Raw genomic sequence first — 20,289 nt, 5'->3', positions numbered from 1 at the left:
TAAATATTTAGTCGCCTGATCGAGTTCTGGGGAACTCTGGGAGATTATTGATAAAGCTCTGTGTGGTAGTTTATTCTAAAGTGCATTTTTTTTTACCTGAGATCAGACACAGGGTGAAGATGAGGAGGATCTTCATCCTGAGTTCAAACTCACACATGTCCACACCAACTCCACTTCAGAAAGATATTAAAGCTCCTGTTCTGTTACACACTCTTACTGTCTCTGTCCTGCTCTATGTGCTCTGTGTCGTCATAGGCAGAATGTGTTGCAATAATAACTTCTTCCCTTTTTGCTTTTATTAGAGGAACAATAAGAGGAACATATGTAAACTATACCAGCACGATGCAAAACGCTTTTAAATTTCGAATACAAAAATGAGTGTCTGGTCAGGTACAGTGTGTAAACATTTATAAAAAGGCGTATGAGTGTTTTAGTATTAGAATTCTGCATGTGAATTATTTTTCCACAATTAACCTTACTGTAAAAGTATGGTAAAACTAATTTTTTTTACTCACTACATTTTTGGTAAAAAAAAAAAAAAAAAAGTAAAAAAAAAAAATTACATTTTAAATATAGATTAATTACTTTTCACCTAATGGATGATCACAGAAAAGTGCTAAACATAAGCGATCATGATGTCACTCATACAATATCATGCCTGTGCTACACTCCCAGTAGTAAGGACAGGAACAATACAATTCCATTAGTCCAAGCAGCCCAAGTATACAGAAATTATTGGTTACTATGACAGTTACTATACCTTGACAACAGATGCAGCCCACTTCTGGGCTGCTGATACCTCTGGCTCCTTTTTTAAGCCTCTTAAATGAGCACATTTGTCAGGGTAAGCTTAGAAGCAATCTAGCTAACTAACTAATACATTGTACTGTGAACTCTTATGCATTTGGTTTGTGTTTCATGCCAATGACAATGCTGTTTTTTTTTTATAACTGGCCTAAAATTAAGATTTGTTGATCTTACTTACAGTATACCCAACTGTGTGGAGGTGATGGTCTTTCGGCTGCAGGGGTAAGGGGTCGCCACAATGGACAAATTTCTTTGGGATACTTGAAGTGCATTTTAAAACATGAATATTGTACTTTAATATGGGTTAAAATGTGAAGTGACACTTCTTGTAGTGAGGTATGTTTTTAGGCTGGTACAGGTACCTGTACTTTTACTTGATAGTCTTGATAGTTATTTTAACCCTGCTAAGATTTTTAAGAATCTCTTTATGCCTTCTGATTGCCCTCTCTTTATGCCTTAGGATTCCCGAGAGTCTAGTTATAGTATGAAGGTAAAACAGTAGCAAAACCCGAGAGCTTGCAAATTCGAATGTGAGAACTTGTAAAATTAATATTTGTATTTGTAAGTTGAAATTTATACTCACAGCTCTGATGTGAAAAGCTGCATCTATCGATTTGCACACCTGTGTTTTGAATTCGAAGTTGTAGATTAATAGTGACAAATGTGTAAAGTGTCATTCACATAAACAAAATGACAGGCACAATTGTGTACTACACATTTATCTTTGCGCTTTACTTTAGTTTCGCTGTACAACCACAAGTCGGCACTCACAACCTCTCAGATCTGGCAGTACAACCTCAAATCCCGGCGCTCTGACTTTTGCTACTCATTTTGCGATATTCCTGTAGCAAAACTCACTTGTGAACTCACATTTGTAAACGCGGGGGCGGGGCTGGGGTGGGAATGAAGTCATTTTATTAGTCGATGCCTCACCAATGAACATTTAATTGGTTAGAGCCAGCCAATGAAGTGGGACGTTTTGTGCGCGATGACGTCACAGACTACACAGAGCAGCTCACGCCGTTTCGGTGGTGGTCGTCTATGCCAACCAATTAAACGACATTGCTGCTAAAATCCAGTAAAACTAATGATATTACATTTAAATGTTTTCCAAGCGTTTAAAACAAAATAGCTGATACATATGCATACAAATGTTTGCATTGTGGCTGGCGTTGTTCATTGGTGAGGCATCGACTAATAAAATGACTTCATTCCCACCCCAGCCCCGCCCCCGCGTTTACAAGTGCACAAGTGAGTTTTGCTACAGGAATATCCCAAAATGAGTAGCAAAAGTCAGAGCGCCGGAATTTGAGGTTGTACTGCAAGATCTGAGAGGTTGTGAGTGCCGACTTGTGGTTGTACAGCGAAACTGAAGTAAAGCGCAAAGATAAATGTGTAGTACACAATTGTGCCTGTTATTTTGTTTATGTGAATGACACTTTACACATTTGTCACTATTAATCTGCAACTTCGAATTCAAAACACAGGTGTGCAAATCGATAGATGCAGCTTTTCACATCAGAGCTGTGAGTATAAATTTCAACTTACAAATACAAATATTAATTTTACAAGTTCTCACATTCGAATTTGCAAGCTCTCGGGTTTTGCTACTGTTTTACCTTCATATTATAGTGCCTGATAATCCTGTTAACAATTTGTTAGTTTATTTAAAGACAGTAACTAGACTTTATGTTGCCTGAAAGTCTAGTTACTCTTCCTGAAAGTTTATTTAGGGTTCCTGAAAGTCTAGTTATCATATCTGAGAACCCTAATATGCTTCCAGAGAGCTACCTGAGCACTGATATGCTTCCTGTTGGTCCTGTAGATGCTGAGACACTCCCTCTCAGCCCTGTACCCGAGCTACTGTACGCTCTGCACCACCTGACCCATCCACTTCCCTATCTCAGTCAGGCACTGCACCATCTCCAATTAGCCTAGCAGTGTCTTCTGGTGCTAAGGATGTACTTTTTCCATCAGATGAGTCCAAGAGTTGTATCCTGGTCTCACTGTTGGCTTTGATAATTTGAGAACATTATGCTCATTTTGTCACCTGAGTGACAATGATACTATAGTGATACTACACCACCAACCAGATTCAAGGACATGATGCTTAATGTGCCACCTAAATTATATTCACAATTCGAAGACATTATACTTGTGCCTCTATCAGGGGTCAGGCACTTTTATTTTATTTATATGTTTAGCACTTTTAACAATTGCTATTGTCGCAAAGCAACTTTACAATCAAATTACAATCACAATCAAACTAATTATTTAAGTTTGTATGAAATGTAAATGTGTATGAATCAAAATGATAAAATAAAAATGATAACAGAAATTGATCTGCAGTCATATTGTGTGTTAGGAGGCTGGAAATGTTTAAGTTAATAGAGTCCAGTTCATTATTGGAGGCTCCAGTAGACTGTAGTCCTGACCTCTCTATAACTCCAGTCCTCAACTTTCTTCGTGGAAAAGGAGCATCATGTATAGCTTAACAGAAAGAGCAGGAGAAAGAGAGAGAGAGAGAGAGCAGAAGAGTAGGAATGATAACAAGATGGTGACTGTCACACAATGTAAAGTTGATAAGAACCTTTGCAGAGATCTTGATCTCAGTCCTTGTGCCAAGCTCCATCTCCATCTTCACAAGACTCTGTCCCAAGCCTCATGTTCAAGCTCAGCCCAGCTCTTATATCGAGCTCCAGTTTCTTCTGCATGTATGCAGTGCCTACATACTCCATTTTATGACAGAAAGCCAAAAATGAGCTTTACGTGAAGGTCAAAATGGTGTGTCTACATAACCAACATTATATGTTATTTGTTCTAAGGCTTTAATAAGGTAACTTAAAGGCTAAAGACTTTTAGTAAAATACCTCTATATGGACATACAGTACATACCCTGTGCACTGAGACTGTTTGATTTCCCTTTGACATTAGGGTGTAGCCTTTGCACAGTAGCTAATTCATGCTTAAAAAGTCACAAGAAATCAGTCTAATTTATAGCTTTATTGAACTTTCAGAATAAAAAGAAGGAACATTTTCTTGAAAATGATAGAATATAATTTAATAAAAACAGACATGTACATCTTATATAACTATGTTGATTATAACATGTAACAGCTCAACAAAATAATACACATTTTAACCAAACCTACAGCCTGTGTGTTGTCCTTTACTTTTTTTTTTTTTTTTAAATAAGAGCCAGTGTGAGCTGTTATTTTGACCTAAACCTGTGATAGAAACTGAACAGTGTCTTAGTCTCACTAGCTCACATCTTATCACATCTTATCAGTCTGGCTCACATGTATAAATGAACACCTAAAGGTAAAGTGTTTATTGTGACTGTGACTGATATTTAATACTTTCTGGAGATTCTGGCTACCAGACAGAGCTCCATTATACAGTACAGTATACCAAATGACACCACAGGACTGTGGAAATGTGACCAAACATGAACTGCACTTATCACCCTTACAGAAGAAATAACAGGGTCCAGCATTAAAGTGGATATAAGGCTGAAGGCCCAGCAGTGATCAGATAATTTAGGCTAAAACTTGTTTAAAACTTTGGCCCTTTTTTGCCATGCAAAAGCTGTGGGTTTAACCCAAAGCAAAATATAATTGTTAAGAGTAAGAAAAAGGTATCTTCAATGCATAATAAAAAAAATGGGTATTTGTTTATGTTGCTGAAATGGCAGTTGCTAAAAAATTTTGTCCTGAGACAGATGGGGAGATTAAACAGATGAAATAATGTGATTGACTGAATCCTAGTCAGAAGTGACGTCTTCCCTAATCTTTGGAACTGCATCATTAGGGCTGGTGGCATTTGTGTGAAAACTCACTGCTGCGTAAGTCAGACCTTCTCAGCTGATTGACCTGTGGGTAACTGAGCTGTGGAGTAGATGTCCTGATCAGAGGGGATTGTGGGTAACTAAGCTGTAAAGTAGATGTCCTGATCAGAGGGGATTGTGGGTAACTGAGCTGTGGAGTACTGTAGATGTCCTGATCAGAGGGGATTGTGGGTAACTGAGCTGTGGAGTACTGTAGATGTCCTGATCAGAGGGGATTGTGGGTAGTTGAACAGTAGAGTAAACTGCAGAAGTTTTACGCTCTGAGGCATAAAGGCGTCTGGTGTCTTTAATTTCCTCATACTCACAAACAGCAAGAGGAACCTGAGCGCAAAGAGAAATTATTAACAAATATTACAAATGTTTTCCCACTATTTTTATTTTAAAAAAATGTTTTGCCTCTATTTACATTAGAATTAGCCTACCTCTTGGTTATTTCCTGAGTTTAGGACAGAACACTGGTTAGTAGAAGCTCTACCTGCTGAAAAACAGCACATAGCCTTTAGTTAACATTACTGTTTTTAGTTTTGAATTTTAGTTACAATTACTTGATAAGTACTGCTTAGCCGAAGTTCAGCTTTTTTTGTAAGATTGTCTTGACGTTCTTGACGTGATGAAGCCTTTGTACACAAAGACCTTACAAAGCACCTGGTATACCTTGCGAAGCTTTCTCTCTTTCTCTCCATCTCTCTCTCTCTCTCTTTCTCTCTCTCTCTCTCTATATATATATATACACACACACACACACACACACACACAAATACAATTGTTGTAATGATGAAAAAAGGGGAGGGCCATGCAAAAATGCTTTGCCCTGTGTGGAACGGGCAGATCCATGCTGCTACCCCGCAGTGTTCTGAACAGGCAGAACGCGGCCATTTATACACGCGGTTGCCTCAAAATGAAGTATAAAGTGTACACAAAAAAAACACACAAACTTGGTAAGGGCATAAGACCCAAGAGGATATAGTTTTTTTTTTAGTTAGTAGAGCCTTGTCTGTCTTTGCGTAGATGGTGGAGCTCTGTTTATTTTGTGTTTTCAGTTTTCTTCCCGTGCGTATCATAAGCACTCTCACTCACCTGCGTTAGGGCTCTTATAAGCATCTTAACATCTTGAGGTGAGGCTCTCCATACTGCGCCACATAACAGCTTTAAGTATAAATCTGTAGAAAATAGATACTGCTTAATAGCCGAAATAAAGAAAAGGAAAAGAAAGAAGTAGGTAAAATTTATGTACGAATATATTGATAGATTAAACATAAAGTGAGTTGTGCAGTATGTAAACACTGGTATGTAGCAGCAGCATAAGAGTCGCCGTAGAGTCCAGGGGCCTGATGTACAAAGACTTGCTTTGAATTCATACTAAAACATTGCGTACGGACAAAACTGTAAATGTGCGTACGCAGTAAAAAAAATCTGCTGTATGAAACACTGCGTACACGGAATCCCACACATATTCTCTTTGTACATCCGAATTTAGTGAAATTGAGCGCAACCCCTCCCTGCCTCCCCCGTATAAATATGGTAATGACTCCACTTTGGCTAAACCAAACGAAAAAGCAATGGCAAAAACAAGCAAGAAGAGAAACATCATAGAATGTGAATTGGAGGTGCTCCTATTGGAGGTAGACCGGAGAAAAACTGTGTTATTTGCAAGTTTGTCCTCCGGAATTAATAACAAAATAAAATTAAAAACTTAGCTGGAATGCTATCTTTAAATACATCACTCACCAAAAAGCCACCCATCGCGCACCCTGCCACCTTGGAGCCTCATCCCAACCATGCTGTTTGTGAGGATGAATGAATCATGGGTTGACCCAGGCCACCTTGCCACAATATTTGTTAGGCGCATTTGAGCATCACATATTATTTGCACATTTATTAATTGGAAATGTTTCTGATTCACGTACGCAAATTCGTCTTCAGATAGCAATGTGCGTGCAGTCGATCGCTCCGAATACATTAGGAAAACCGACGATCGCTGCAAATTGCGCTTTAATGTTTGGCTGGTCAACTGCATGGTATGGAAACCTTATATAGGCTACCTGCTAGACATGCGGATGATCCCGTCCCATACAGCTGGCATTGCACGGCTCAAAGACGACTGGCTTAACCCCGAGCGGTCTGCCAGTTCCCTTTGGAAAGAACCAGTTGCCAGGAAACCAAGCGTTGTCAGCACCTGTAAGGGAACAGGTAATGCGTGACTCCTCGCTGTCTCTCTTTCCAAATTTGGACCCAACTCAGCACAGAGCTCCAAGAGGATAGCTCTTGGAAATCTGAAACGGATAATAAGCCAATCATCATCGAGAGCCAGAAAATCACTGTGATCCCTAAAAACTAGTCAATGTCAAATGCCTAAATGTAAATGTGTCTATTTGAAGGAGTGTGTGTTTGGGGTGGAAGAGGTTATAGTGTCGAGAATGGGGGATTCATGCTTCATCTTGAGCTGATACTGGGGTTTTAGTTAGGCAATCATGACACGCAATCTTGACCCAAAGCACAAAACCAAAAGTTAACGAATGTAACCTTAGTTCCTACAAACAATATATTTTTTGTAGGAACACAAGGCAGAGTACACCCAGGTGCCAATCCACTGCAGGGCACACATACACTTACTGTACTCACACGCTCATTTGCACACTATGGGCAATTTGTGAATGCCGATTAGCCTAATCTGCATGTCTTTGGACTGTGAGAGTAAACCAGAGTACCCAGAGAAAACCTACGAAACACTGGGAGAATGTCTCGGGTTACTTTGCTGTAACCCTGTTCCCTGAAAAAGCGGGAACGAGATGCTGCTCGACAGCGCTATGGGAAACGATTCATCGTGACCGGTTGTAAAGCACGTGTGTGTCAAACACGCCAAATATATTGGCATGTATAACCTCAGGCAGGTGACGTCAACCGATGAGGTGCACCTGGAGGTTATAAATAGGCATGAACCGGAAACACCCTCAGGTCAATTTTGTCTGAAGGATGTCCAGTCACGCATGCAGTGCAGCATTGAAATGCAGCATCTCGTTCCCGCTTTTTCAGGAAACAGGGTTACAGCAAAGTAAGCTGAGACGTTCCCTTTCAAAAGCTACACTCAATGCTGCGCGACAGCGCTATGGAAACGAGAATACTCCTGGTCCTTATAGGCTAGGGCACTAGCATCTCTAATCCAACTCGTCTAATGGCGGCTGCCCTTCGGCCACGGCCCCAAGACGTATGAAACCGTGCTCTAATTTACGGCCCTAGCTAATGCGGAGGTGCACTGTAAATTGAAGAGCATGAGTTGGGCACAGCGAATGAAGTCTTACTGCTCCGGAGCTAACGGCAGAGGACAGAAGGCTTTAACTGTGAAAGATAGTTGGGTAAGAATGCAGAACAGCTTTTTCTAGCCAGTTGGCAAAGCCTAAGCACACTAAGGGGTGCCTTCCACCAGTCCCATCAGTCAGGACGTAGGCGAGAAGTGGCTACGTATGCTCTGAGTGTACTAGGGCAAAAGCAGAACCTAGTGCACTAGTCTTCTTAGCGGCGCGAGCTTAGTTTGCCCAGGCAATATTTACAAGACTGCCGTAGTGTCCGCGCTAGGACATGATAACCTTTTGACTGCTGAAGGGAGTATTTCAGGGCCAGAAATAGAGTCATCGATTTGGGGCAGTTGATGTGCCACACGAGAAGATGACCTCTCCAGATCCCTTGCGCTGGGCAGCCATCTAAGGCCGCACTCTGGCCCCTAAGGGAAAAATGTCTGCCGTTAGCAACTTGCAACGACAGGACGGACCTAGAGTGGGACCCATGGTCAAGGACGAGGGTCTAAACCACATAAAAAGGGTACGAAGCTCCCAGCGCGTAACCCTTATTACCTCTGGGGATTGGCCCTTGGATGAAGCCACCACAGAAGCGGTGAAAGTTACTTCCTGGCTTAGCTTGAACTCCTTAAGAGTGTTCAAAATGGACTCGATGCGCGCAGGAGACAGCTGTGCCTGCATTGCGGGCGGATCTTACATGACACTCAACGTATGCTTTGTGTAGGAAAGAGAACGCTTCCCGTGGCGTTGAGACTCAATCCTAAAGAAAACGAGGTGAGCTACGACGACATGTCGATGCCGAGGCACTAGCTCCATGGAAAGGGTATGAAGCTCTGAGCGCGTAACCCCTGCTGCCTCCCAGTTGCTGGAGGGAGTATTTCAGGGCCAGAAATAGAGTCATCGTTTCGGGGCAATTGATGTGCCACACGAGAATATGACCTCTCCAGCTCCCTTGGGCTATCCCTTGGGATAAAATATAATTTTTTTACAAAAATACATAAAAAAAAAAAAAAATCAGCATACACATTGGAATACATGATAATTACATATATAATACCGAAAGTTTCCCTATATTGTTCCTCTGCAATTAACATGCTGACGTTAAACTGTTATTTGTTGCACTATGGTTCCACTTTTTCTCCCGGCCCCCAACTGATTTTATTTTAATTTACTTGTATTATTGATCCATTTCTTTGTGTAAGGTTGATTTGTTTTGAGTGTACGATCTTCATGGTCAATAAAGAAAAGCATAAATTAGAATAGGTACTTTTCTTATTATTTTCCACTAATTTCTAATTTATTTTCCCGTTCATTGTGCTCACCTGTCATGTCTGTATTTCCCACTATGGGGCGCGCCTCACACTTTGAGAACCATGGCCTTAGGGAGTCTGTGGGCCCAAACAATTTAAACAAAATGATCCAAGTCACATGTATGGTATGCTACTTTATATTTTATCAGAGGTGAGGTTAGACAATACATTTTTTTATTGTTTGGTTACAGATGGTAGTAAGTGTGTAATTTTGTAACAGTCTAATTCAGGTCACAAACACACACTGGAATGATTCAATCTTGCAAAAATTGACTGATTGGCATGACTGAACTGTAATAAACAACGTTGAATATAATGCACAGATAAAATTTAAACTTGACTAGATATTTTAATTACAATTAGGAATTTAATGTAAAATGCACTGATTAGTTTCTCAGCAGGGCAAAAGCTAAATACAAAATAAACTAATTATGTAAAAAACTCATACTCATAGAATATTACATAAGTAAAGTAATGATACCAACAATACTTGGTATTTTGTATGTCTGCTAATACAGGTGGTGGGAGACTCACCTTCCTTTACCTTCAGTTCCACTGGAAGGTAAACATCTTTTCCCCTTTTTTGATCTTTATCAACTCTACAGTGGTACGACCCAGTGTCCTGTACAGTGAGCTCTCTGATCATCACCCTGAACTCTGATGATTTGGTGTCATTATACAGTGAGAATCTTCCTGAGTTCATCCACTTGGTTTTAGCTTCTGTCTTTATTTCGTCAGAACATCCTGGTGGTGAACCCTTACAGAAATATTTCTTATTTTGTGTGTATCCTTTATGATACTTGCACTTGATAAGGACTCCTCCTCCTAAATATCCTGTTACTGCCTTGGAATCTCCTCCATCTAACAAAACACCAAACATCCATCTGAGCAAAACCTTCCTTCATGTAACACTGCTGCTGAGAGTGAGGATTATTCTGAAGTGCATTTCTTTACCTGAGATCAGGCAGAGGGTGAAGATGAGGAGGATCTTCATCCTGAGTTCACACTCACACATCTCCACACCAACTCCACTTCAGAAAGATATTAAAGCTCCTGTTCTGTTACACACTCTTACTGTCTCTGTCCTGCTCTGTGAATGTGCTCTGTGTCTTTATCTGCATTTTAAACAGATGTGACGCAGTGATAACTTCCCCTTTTGACTTCATTAGAAAGAGCTGCACAGAAAAAGAAATATGTAAACTACATTAGCGGATGCAAAACACTTTTAAATTTTTGACATAACAATGAGCATCTGGTCAGGTACAGTGCGTAAATAAACACATGAGCGGTTAAACAAGATACTTGCTGAAAAAAAAATCTGATTCTGATTCGGATTAATGTGTAGATATAAGCAATCTTTATGTGACTTTCTTTCTCCATGCACGTTATTTTTCCTCTCAGTGCTCCAAAATTAACTTTACTGATGTCATTGTGTAACGCTCTACCGCCTGAGGGCCTCTACTGCTCTCAGAGAGAGGAAGATGTAGTATAAACTGAACACACTGAGTAATTTCTCAGAAGATAATAAAGAAAAAAAGCTGGTCAGTGCAGTAAAGTTGCTCAGCATTTCATCACAAGGTTCATCTGTGTGTTACATTTATTTATGAATTCTGAATCCTCACTGAGTTTCTAGTGAACATACAACAGAATCCAAGTGTATTTTTTAAACAGACAGTGAGGAGAAGAACTTGTCACTACATCAATTTTACCTAGCATTTCATAACAAGATTAATCTGTGTTGAATTAATTAATTGATTAATTGATTGATTTAGATATAATTAATAATTTATTTATTTAACTTTGTTTTTTTCTAAACCTCACTGGGTTTTTTGTGAACATTAAAAGACACACACACTTTTAATGTTCACATCGCAGAGTGGACGATAACTAATTACATTTACTTTGTTACTGAACCTTCCCAACATATTTGGACGTTTAATAACTTTTGAAATAACAACCCTCTGACACATGAATGAGAGAGAGAGAGAAAGAGAGGGATAGAGAGAGTATTTTACTATAATTTTAGACTAGAGTTAAGCTAATACAAACACATACTTTTGCTAAGGTATCTAATATTTCTCATGTACAGGATTTGTGTACCATTGCGAAAGTTTTGCGTTTGTATTAGCGTTTAAATTACATATCTTTTTCATTTATACAATAATAATATTAATAGCAACTAGTTTTTACATCTCATACTATTTGGCTTCGCCTTTTTTTGCGCTTTTCGGAGAACGCGCGAGTTTCTTCTTCTAAGAACAACAAACGGAATTCAGCTCCAAACAACTAAAACTCCAACTCAGGTACATTATCATGTCTAATATTCAGCTCGTTTAGTGTGTAGAGTGCAGGATGTTTAGACATTCTTCCTCCATCGTTAGTGGTAATTTTATTTGTGATAGGTGTGTGTTAGTGAGCACTCTGACGGAGAAGATATCAGCGTTAAAGGAGCGCATCCAGACTTTAGAGGGAGTTAGAGAGTGTGAGAGCAGCGTTATTCCTGTAGCAGACACTCTGGGTGCCACAGGCAGAGATAACCAGCCCTCGACTCCGGCATTAGAGCCCTCACAGCGGGGCGAGTGGGTGACGACTCGGCGGCATACTCGTTCAGCCAAAGCTAACGCTAAGGCTATCCCACCGGAGCGCACCTCTTCTGCGCTTCACGTGTTCAACAGGTTTGCTCTCCTCAGTGATGCACCCGCTGAGAAACCTGAAAGGCTCTGGTTATAGGAGACTCTATAATGAGGCACGTGAAATTAGCTAGACCTTTAGGGGCGCCAGCGGCAGTGGTTAGGTATATCCCGGGAGCCAGAGCACCGGACATAGCAGGTAATCTTAGGGCTCTAGGACAGCACAGGTTCTCCAAGATAGTAGTACATGCTGGAGCTAATGATATACGCCTTCGTCAGTCAGAGGTTAGTAAGAATAACTTTATAGAGGTGTTTAAATTAGCGAAGGCGATGTCCGATGGAGTAGTATGCTCTGGTCCCATCCCAATAAGACGTGGTGACATAACTTACAGCAGGTTATGGTCGCTGAACCGCTGGATGTCCAGGTGGTGCTCCGAAAACAACGTGGGCTTTATTAATAATTGGAAGACCTTTGAGGGCAAAGCTGGCCTGTTAGGGCGGGACGGTGTCCATCCCACTCGGGAAGGTGCTGCTCTCATTTCTTGCAGTATACCTCATAGTCTCAGAAGAAGCCTAGTTAATCGGTGACAATCCAGAGCCCAGGCCAGGGAGCAGACAGACAGGCTAAACCAACCATCTGCTAGCTGCATAGAGTCGTCACTCAGGGTTTATCATATTGAGACTGTGTCTGTTTCCCGAGCTAAAAACAAATTTAGAAAGACTCAGAAAGTCTGTTTTAGTAATTTAATTAACATAAAGACCACAAACTTGGATCAGACTGAATGCGCAGCCGGCACCTCTGATCTGAACCTAGGACTGTAAAATATTAGATCTCTCGCATCTAAAGCAGTTATAGTTAATGAAACTATCACGGATCAGGAGTTTGATATACTCTGTTTAACAGAAACCTGGATTAAACAGGACGAGTATGTAGCTCTAAATGAAGCTAGTCCTCCTGGATACAGCTACATACACCAGCCTCGGTTAACTGGTAGAGGAGGAGGCGTCGCAGTTATTTACCATGATAATCTGGCTATCCTACAAAAACACGGACGCAAATGTAATTCATTTAAAATTCTTTATAGTAACATAAGTGTATTTAACTATATTAATTCAGCTTAGTCGATCCCGCTAATTGTCATTTACAGACCTCCAGGGCCGTACTCGCAATTTCTTAGTGAATTTGCAGATTTCCTCTCAAACCTAGTCGTTTCTGTAGACAAAGTGTTAATTGCTGGAGATTTTAATATTCATTTTGAAAACCCAGAAGACCCTCTAAGAACAGCATTTATGTCCATACCGGACTCGGTAGGAGTAAATCAGTGTGTAGTAGGACCCACTCATAAAGCAGGTCACACTGTAGATTTAATAATATTATTCGAATTAAGTATAAGAAATTTATTCACAATTCCACTATCTGAAGTTATCTCAGATCACTATCTTGTCTCAATTCAAGTGTGTCACAATAATAATGTACACACAGCGCCGCGCTACCGTATGAAACGTACATTCACATCAACTACCAAACAGAGTTTTATCAGTAATCTCCCAGAGTTCCCAACTTCGATTAGATCACCGTCTGACCCCACAGAACTCGATCAGGCGACTGAATATTTAGAGTCGACATTTTGCTATACCCTAGATAATGTAGCTCCAGTTAAAAGAAAAATTATTAGAGATAAGAAACTTGCTCCCTGGTATAACGATCACACGCGCACTTTAAAACAGACTGCTCGGAAATTAGAACGTAAATGGCGTCAAACTAAATTACTAGTATTTCAAATAGCATGGAAGGAGAGCATCCTGAACTATAGAAAAGCTCTTAGTGTAGCTAGATCAACATATCTCTCCACTCTTATAGAAAATAACAAAAATAATCCTAGATTCTTGTTTAATGCTGTAGCCAAATTAACCAGAAATAAGACCACTGCAGAAATCTCCACAACAACATCATGCAATAGGGAGGACTTCATAAACTTTTTTAATAATAAAATTGTAAATATTAGGCATATAATTGAGGTTTTGAAACCGAACAATGTAATTGATGCAGATGTTAATCTAGCCATGTCAGATCAGAACCTAGAATACTTTACTCCCCTTGAAGAGAATGAACTAATTTCACTCATCTATTCTGCAAATTCATCAACCTGTATATTAGATCATGTACTGACACATTTTCTTAAACAGATAGTACCAGCAATAATAGAACCCCTGTTGAGAATAATTAATTCTTCACTCAGCATTGGTTATGTTCCAAAATCTTTTAAATTAGCAGTTATCAAACCAATAATTAAGAAACCTGACCTCGACCCCTGTCAGCTGTCCAGTTACAGACCAATATCAAACCTCCCCTTTATCTCTAAGATCCTGGAAAAGATAGTAGCGGAGCAGCTATGCTCATATATACATAGGAATGGCATACATGAACTGTATCAGTCAGGATTTAGGCCTCATCACAGTACAGAGACAGCACTCGTTAAAGTAGTAAATGACATTCTATTGGCCTCTGATCAGGGTTGTGTAACTATGCTTGTATTACTTGACCTCAGTGCAGCTTTTGACACTGTTGATCACGCTATTCTTCTTCACAGATTAGAAAATGTAGTGGGAATTAAGGGTACAGCCCTCTCCTGGCTCAGATCCTATTTGACCCATCGTTATCAGTATGTAGACTTAAATGGTGATTATTCTGCATATTCTCTAGTGGAGTTTGGCGTTCCGCCGAGTTCAGTTTTAGGTCCACTGCTTTTTTCCCTTTACATGCTTCCTCTGGTCAACATAATCCGTAAGCATGGTATTAGTTTTCCTTGTTATGCTGACGATACACAGTTATATGTCTCAGAAAAACCTAATGAGAAAAAACAGCTTACTAAAATTGAGCAATGTGTGCAGGACATAAGAAATTGGATGCTAATTAACTTCCTTCTGCTAAATCCGGATAAGACAGAAGTTCTAGTTATAGGATCGCATACAGCTAGAAGTAAGATTTTAGATCACACCGTAACTTTAGATGGCCTTTCTGTTCCATCAAATGCAACAGTGAAAGACCTCGGTGTGATTCCAGCCTTTCATTTGAATCTCATGTAGATAATATTACCATGATAGCATTCTTTCACCTCAGAAATATTGCCAGGATAAGAAATTTATTGTCGCTAAACGATGCAGAAAAACTAGTTCATGCTTTTATCAACTCTAGGTTGGACTTTTGTAATGCCTTACTGTCTGGTTGTTCAGCTAGATGCATAAATAAGCTTCAGCTAGTCCAGAATGCAGCAGCAAGAGTCCTCACTAGAACCAGACGATATGAGCACATCACCCCTATCTTATCTTCACTCCATTGGCTCCCTGTAAAATTTCGCATTGATTTTAAAATACTACTCTTGACATATAAAGCATTAAATGGTCTCGCGCCGCAGTACCTAAGCGAACTGCTAGTGCCTTACGATCCGCCACGCCTACTTTGATCAAACGATGCAGGCTGCACAGTAAAAAATGGGGTGTTAATATTTCAGAGTAAAGTTATTTTAACCCAAATAGAGTATTTTCAACATTTGGGAGAGTAAAGTTGCTCTATCAGTGGAGTTAAAAGTGAGTGTAAAAATCTGCAGAAACGCATGACAATTTCAACTCTACAGCAGTGATGAATACCCGCCACTCTGTTGTGCTGAAGATTGGCACGTTTGTCGGTGGAGAAAGATCGCTCTGGAGTAACGTTAGGCCACTGATATTGCTAGGTAAGTAATAATCCCTGTGTTGTCAACACACAAACGGTATTTTTTAACTTTACATAATTTTAGAGTTGTGCTGATATTAGTTGAGGTCATAATACAACTAACCAGCTAATCCGTATCGGTAACTGTGTTTCTTACTTGCAATATTTTCACGAATGAATTTGGTCAAAATGATTTATGCGTAAAATAACGTTAGCTCGGTCGATATAACAACAAAATATTTAATATCTATTGTTTTAGCTTCCCATTCAACGTTAATCTGGGTTTTTTATACTGGTAATGTTAGCATGATTCTGATGTTGGTCTAGCTCTAGATCACTGATTGCATGACGTGTTTGTTTAACATGGCTTAACCATTTTAACGGGTTACTGTTTGAACTAAAATAGCTAATGAGCTAGCTAACTTTGGCACAGTTATTTGGTAGCTAGTGGGACGCGGTGCCTCTAAACTTTAACTAGCCTAAGTTAACGTTAACCCATTTGCTGCAGAAAATAGCCTAACGTTATATTCAACCAGCATAACTTCAGCCACTCTTTGTAATTGCAGTGTAACATCTAAGTAATGCATAGTGCATTGCCACTACTGAGAGAAATGGATAGATAATTCTTAGTTAAACCAGCCCTAAATTATGATTTTGAATATATATTTTTTTGTTAACAGGGGCAAAATGCTGTTGCGTGTTCAATTCGGGGAAGAGCAGAAATATGTCAAGCTGTCTGAGCTGACATTGGATGCTTTCTTGAAAGAAGGTGGGTCATTAGGTTAAAGCAATATCACCCAATGATACAGCACCTATTATGTTATGATATCTAGCTAATCATTTCTGCTGTGCTTTATATTTTCAGTTACATAAAATTGGGTGCAGATACTTGTCTTTCATCATTTTGTGAATACATGAGGCAAACTTAAATATGACCTTTGATTCTTGTGAGGGAATGCATGTTTTTTTATTTTATTTTTTTTAAACAGCGTGTCTAAAATTCAACATACCAGAAAGCAGGCAGCCAGACATTAAGGTGTATGACCAGTCAGACACAGAAGTTGACACAGAGGTTTTTGAAGAAATAGTGAAGGAGTCACCTGGAACTTTCAGAATCATGCTGGGCAATGGAGGACTTGGTATTCATTCAGACAATTCACAAATTAGTTTGTTTAGTTCAAAGGCCGGAATGAGAACATTTATTGTTTTAAAAATAACTGTTTCTTGTAATATGTTTCTATGTTTTGTACAAATTTCATAATGAACAGGTGCCTCTCAATCATCATCATGCTCGGGTACATCTGATGACACCGTCATCCTGAATTTCACGATGTATGACCCTGTTGAAGAAATAGCTGCTGCCGAAGGAAGCCAGCCTAAAAGGCCATGTCACATAAACTATGAGGCAAAAGCGGTAAGTGGTGGAAATTGCTGTTAAGTCCAATCTGAATGTTGTTTCACCATGGGAAGTGTTCTTTAGATAGCTTTTTTTTTTCAGCATTACATATGGTTTTACAATAACGGAAAGCACATTTTATTCCACCTATAGTTGATTGAAGAAATACTAACATCAAAGCCTGGTGGTGAACGCATTATGCAAGAGTATGGAAAAAACAAATCTCTGACAGATACCACCAGAAGACAGATGATTAACATACTTGCTGCTGAGATGACAGAAACACATGGGTAAGCATTAAGCATATAGATGGGCTGTAAAGAAACATTGTTATTGTTGTACAGTTATTAATTATGTAAATTGTGTTGTGCAATGTCAGTTGAGTGTGATGTTAAATTTGAATTCATATGCTAGGACATCCCCCCCCAAAAGTGTCAGAGTGATGTATGCACAGGGGATAGTAGCTTTGTTTCCCTATCTAGAAGACCCATACTCACAGCATGGATATGTAAGTAAATGGGTTATTGCAACATTATGCACATATTCACTCTTTGAAATGTTAATAGTACTCATTTATAATTTATTTATAATCACATAGGAACATTACTACGATCCGGAGAGTGGTTCGGGATACCTTGCATGGCGATTGAAGACCATACAAAGAAAAACAGCAGAGGAGAAAGGTGCCTCAGTCAGCAAATCTCCTAAAGGTATGTTTACTGATCAGTGATGTGATTATAGTGGTGACCTGTGAATTGTACAGAAATCAGTTCTTAACATTGTATTTTTTCTTAAGTTGGTGGGCCAGGCAGTGGTCGTCAGCCCGTCAGCCCTTCAGCCCTTCCGCCATCTGATGAGGATGTGGAAGCAGCTATTTCTGTTTTGAGACACTCTGCTGATGAAAAGACTGTCCGCGAGAAGATGGAAATGACCTTCATATATCGGCAAGCAATGGTCAACGATGAAGCCAAATCATCAGATGTCTTCTTGGTCTTCCCACGATTTCTGGACACACCAGGACTGGTATGACATCTTAATTCACTGCATCACCAAAATATCCAATGTAGCATTAGGCATCACTCATCACTTCTGTCTGTGTGTGTTACATTGCAGATAGAACAAGATTTCAGACTTATGTTTGGTGAGACCACGGCCAACAAATTCTTGGAGAAGTGGCCAACCACTTTCAAAGCAAAAGTAATAAAGGAAAGTCACGGACTTGTACCCACCACAGAGCTCTTGGATTTGATCCACAATGCTGAGTCAGCTGCTGAAGTTGAGAATGGTATGAATGGAACTGTTTTACTTTTTAATGTAGGTGTGTAGTGTACATTTTCGTAATGGTGCAAGTTGTCAATTTGAATACTATGCCATGGCATAATGTTAACCAGGTTCTAATGTACTTATTTGTAGGCTGGGAAAGTGACATGTCCGCCATCTTGCTGCTGCTACATTTGCTACCACCATCTGCACAAGGTAGAAAGAGGCCGGGAAAGCTGTCTGCATATCAAGCTGTAGATCAGCTCATCAGATTTCAAAAGGTATGCTTAAAGGATTAGTTCACTTATAAAAATTGTTTTGCTGATTATTTACTAACCCCCATGTCATCCAAGAGGTCCATGTCTTTCTTTCTTCGGTCGAAAAGAAATTAAGGTTTTTGCGGAAAACATTCCAGGATTTGTCTCCATATAATGGACTTCCATGGTGACCAACGGTTTGAGGGTTCAAATGAGGGTTCAAAGTCTGTCTCAATACTGCTTCAAAGACTTGACACAATCCCATCAGAGAAATAAGGTTCTTATCTAGCAAAACAATCTGTCGTTTTCAAAATAAATAAAAACATTATATACTTTTGGACATTTGACCCCTCATTTGAACCCTCAAACCGTTGGTCACCATGGAATGTTTTAATCCTGGAATGTTTTAATCCTGGAACCTTAATCTTGTGCACAGTTTAAGGTGATCTGATCTATTGTCAGAAGTTAGTCACCTAAAAATTCTGTTGAATGTGCTTTGATGTAGGTTGGAACCAGTGTGCAGCAACATCTAGATAACATCACCCAAAGCAGTCAGCCCTACCTTCTCGCCCAGGGATCCACACAGAGCACCATTCACTCATACTTCATTGTGGTTGACAAGCATGCACTTCCATGCAAGGCAACAGGTTCAGTTGAAGTTTTTGACGAACTCTTTAAAGCCCATTATGTCTTTGGTACGTCATACAGTTTTTCTCTGAGCAGCTTTTTCACTTTTGTGCAAACAACCATTTATAACATCGACATGGGGGAAACAAAGGAGACTCCTAGAGTTGCAGAGTTGCGAGCAAGAATGGTGCATTAGTTGAGATAAAACGATGAAGTGTTTTCTTTGCAAAAGTGACCATGGAAGTCCAAACAACCTTGTTAAACACTTTAAGGTAATTCATGGGCTATTTACAGGCAGGACTCTTTTTCTGAAGTGTGGTCAAGAAGGATGCTCACGTTCTTTTGGTAGTTTTTCTGGTTTAAGAAAGCATCTTAATAAGTGCCATGGAAGCAGTTTAGTTGATTCTGTAGATTATGATCATTCATATCCTCAAAGTACCGTCAATACAGGTAATGTTTCTCATGTTGAAGAGTCGACTGAATATTTAGAGGCCGAGTCACAGTTATCTTCGCCATACATTGTAAATAGTTGTTCAGCTGTAATTTCTGATCTAAAGGCAGCAGGTGTTGGTCAAAGTACACTGAATTCTGTAGTGATTTCCATGGAAGAGATCGTTCAAGATATCCATGAGCATGCTAAAGAGACAGTGATAAAAGATGTATTTAGTAATGAAAGAGAAACGGAAATGTGCAAGAAAGTTGAGGCATGTTTTGAGGGGTTAGAGAATCCTTTCACAATTCTAAATTCGGAATACAAGAGATCCAAATTTATGACTGACAAGTGGGAAATAGTAGAACCAGTTGAATGTGTGATTGGTTCAAGATTTGACACAAGACGAAATAAAAAGACTGGAACATATGATCAGGTAGTAGTTCAAGATAAATTCATGTATATTCCAATTTTATTTACACTGCAGTCAATATTTAAAAGTCAGTATGTTGCAGAAATGTTGCAAAGCTCAGCTACTAGCGACTCTAGACTGAGAGATATTTGTGATGGATCTTTTTTTAAAAGTCACCCCCTGTTCTCAACTGAGAAGCAGACAATACAGATCCAGATGTTCTATGATGATTTTGAGGTCGCCAACCCTCTGGGTCCTAAGCGAGGTATTCATAAATTGGGTGGAGTATATTTTACTTTAAGAAACTT

The 20,289-nt window shown here is 39.5% G+C and overlaps 2 long non-coding RNA genes across 2 annotated transcripts; both read left to right on the top strand.

The window, feature by feature from the left end:
* Positions 1 to 15,437: 15,437 nt before the first annotated feature.
* LOC128526224 (uncharacterized) lies at positions 15,438 to 16,727 on the top strand. The gene is made up of 3 exons (XR_008360786.1): positions 15,438 to 15,621; positions 16,280 to 16,368; positions 16,589 to 16,727. It is a non-coding gene; the product is annotated as an uncharacterized LOC128526224 (long non-coding RNA).
* Positions 16,728 to 17,233: 506 nt separating this feature from the next.
* Positions 17,234 to 17,679, top strand: LOC128526396 (uncharacterized). Its single transcript, XR_008360798.1, has 3 exons — positions 17,234 to 17,285; positions 17,410 to 17,503; positions 17,594 to 17,679. It is a non-coding gene; the product is annotated as an uncharacterized LOC128526396 (long non-coding RNA).
* The last annotated feature ends 2,610 nt before the right edge of the window (positions 17,680 to 20,289 follow it).

Source organism: Clarias gariepinus, chromosome 6 (genome assembly GCF_024256425.1).
Source record: "Clarias gariepinus isolate MV-2021 ecotype Netherlands chromosome 6, CGAR_prim_01v2, whole genome shotgun sequence".
Classification (NCBI taxonomy): Eukaryota; Metazoa; Chordata; class Actinopteri; order Siluriformes; family Clariidae; genus Clarias; species Clarias gariepinus.
The sequence above is the reverse complement of the archived record's forward strand: the minus strand, read 5'-3'. Positions and strand labels throughout refer to the sequence as shown.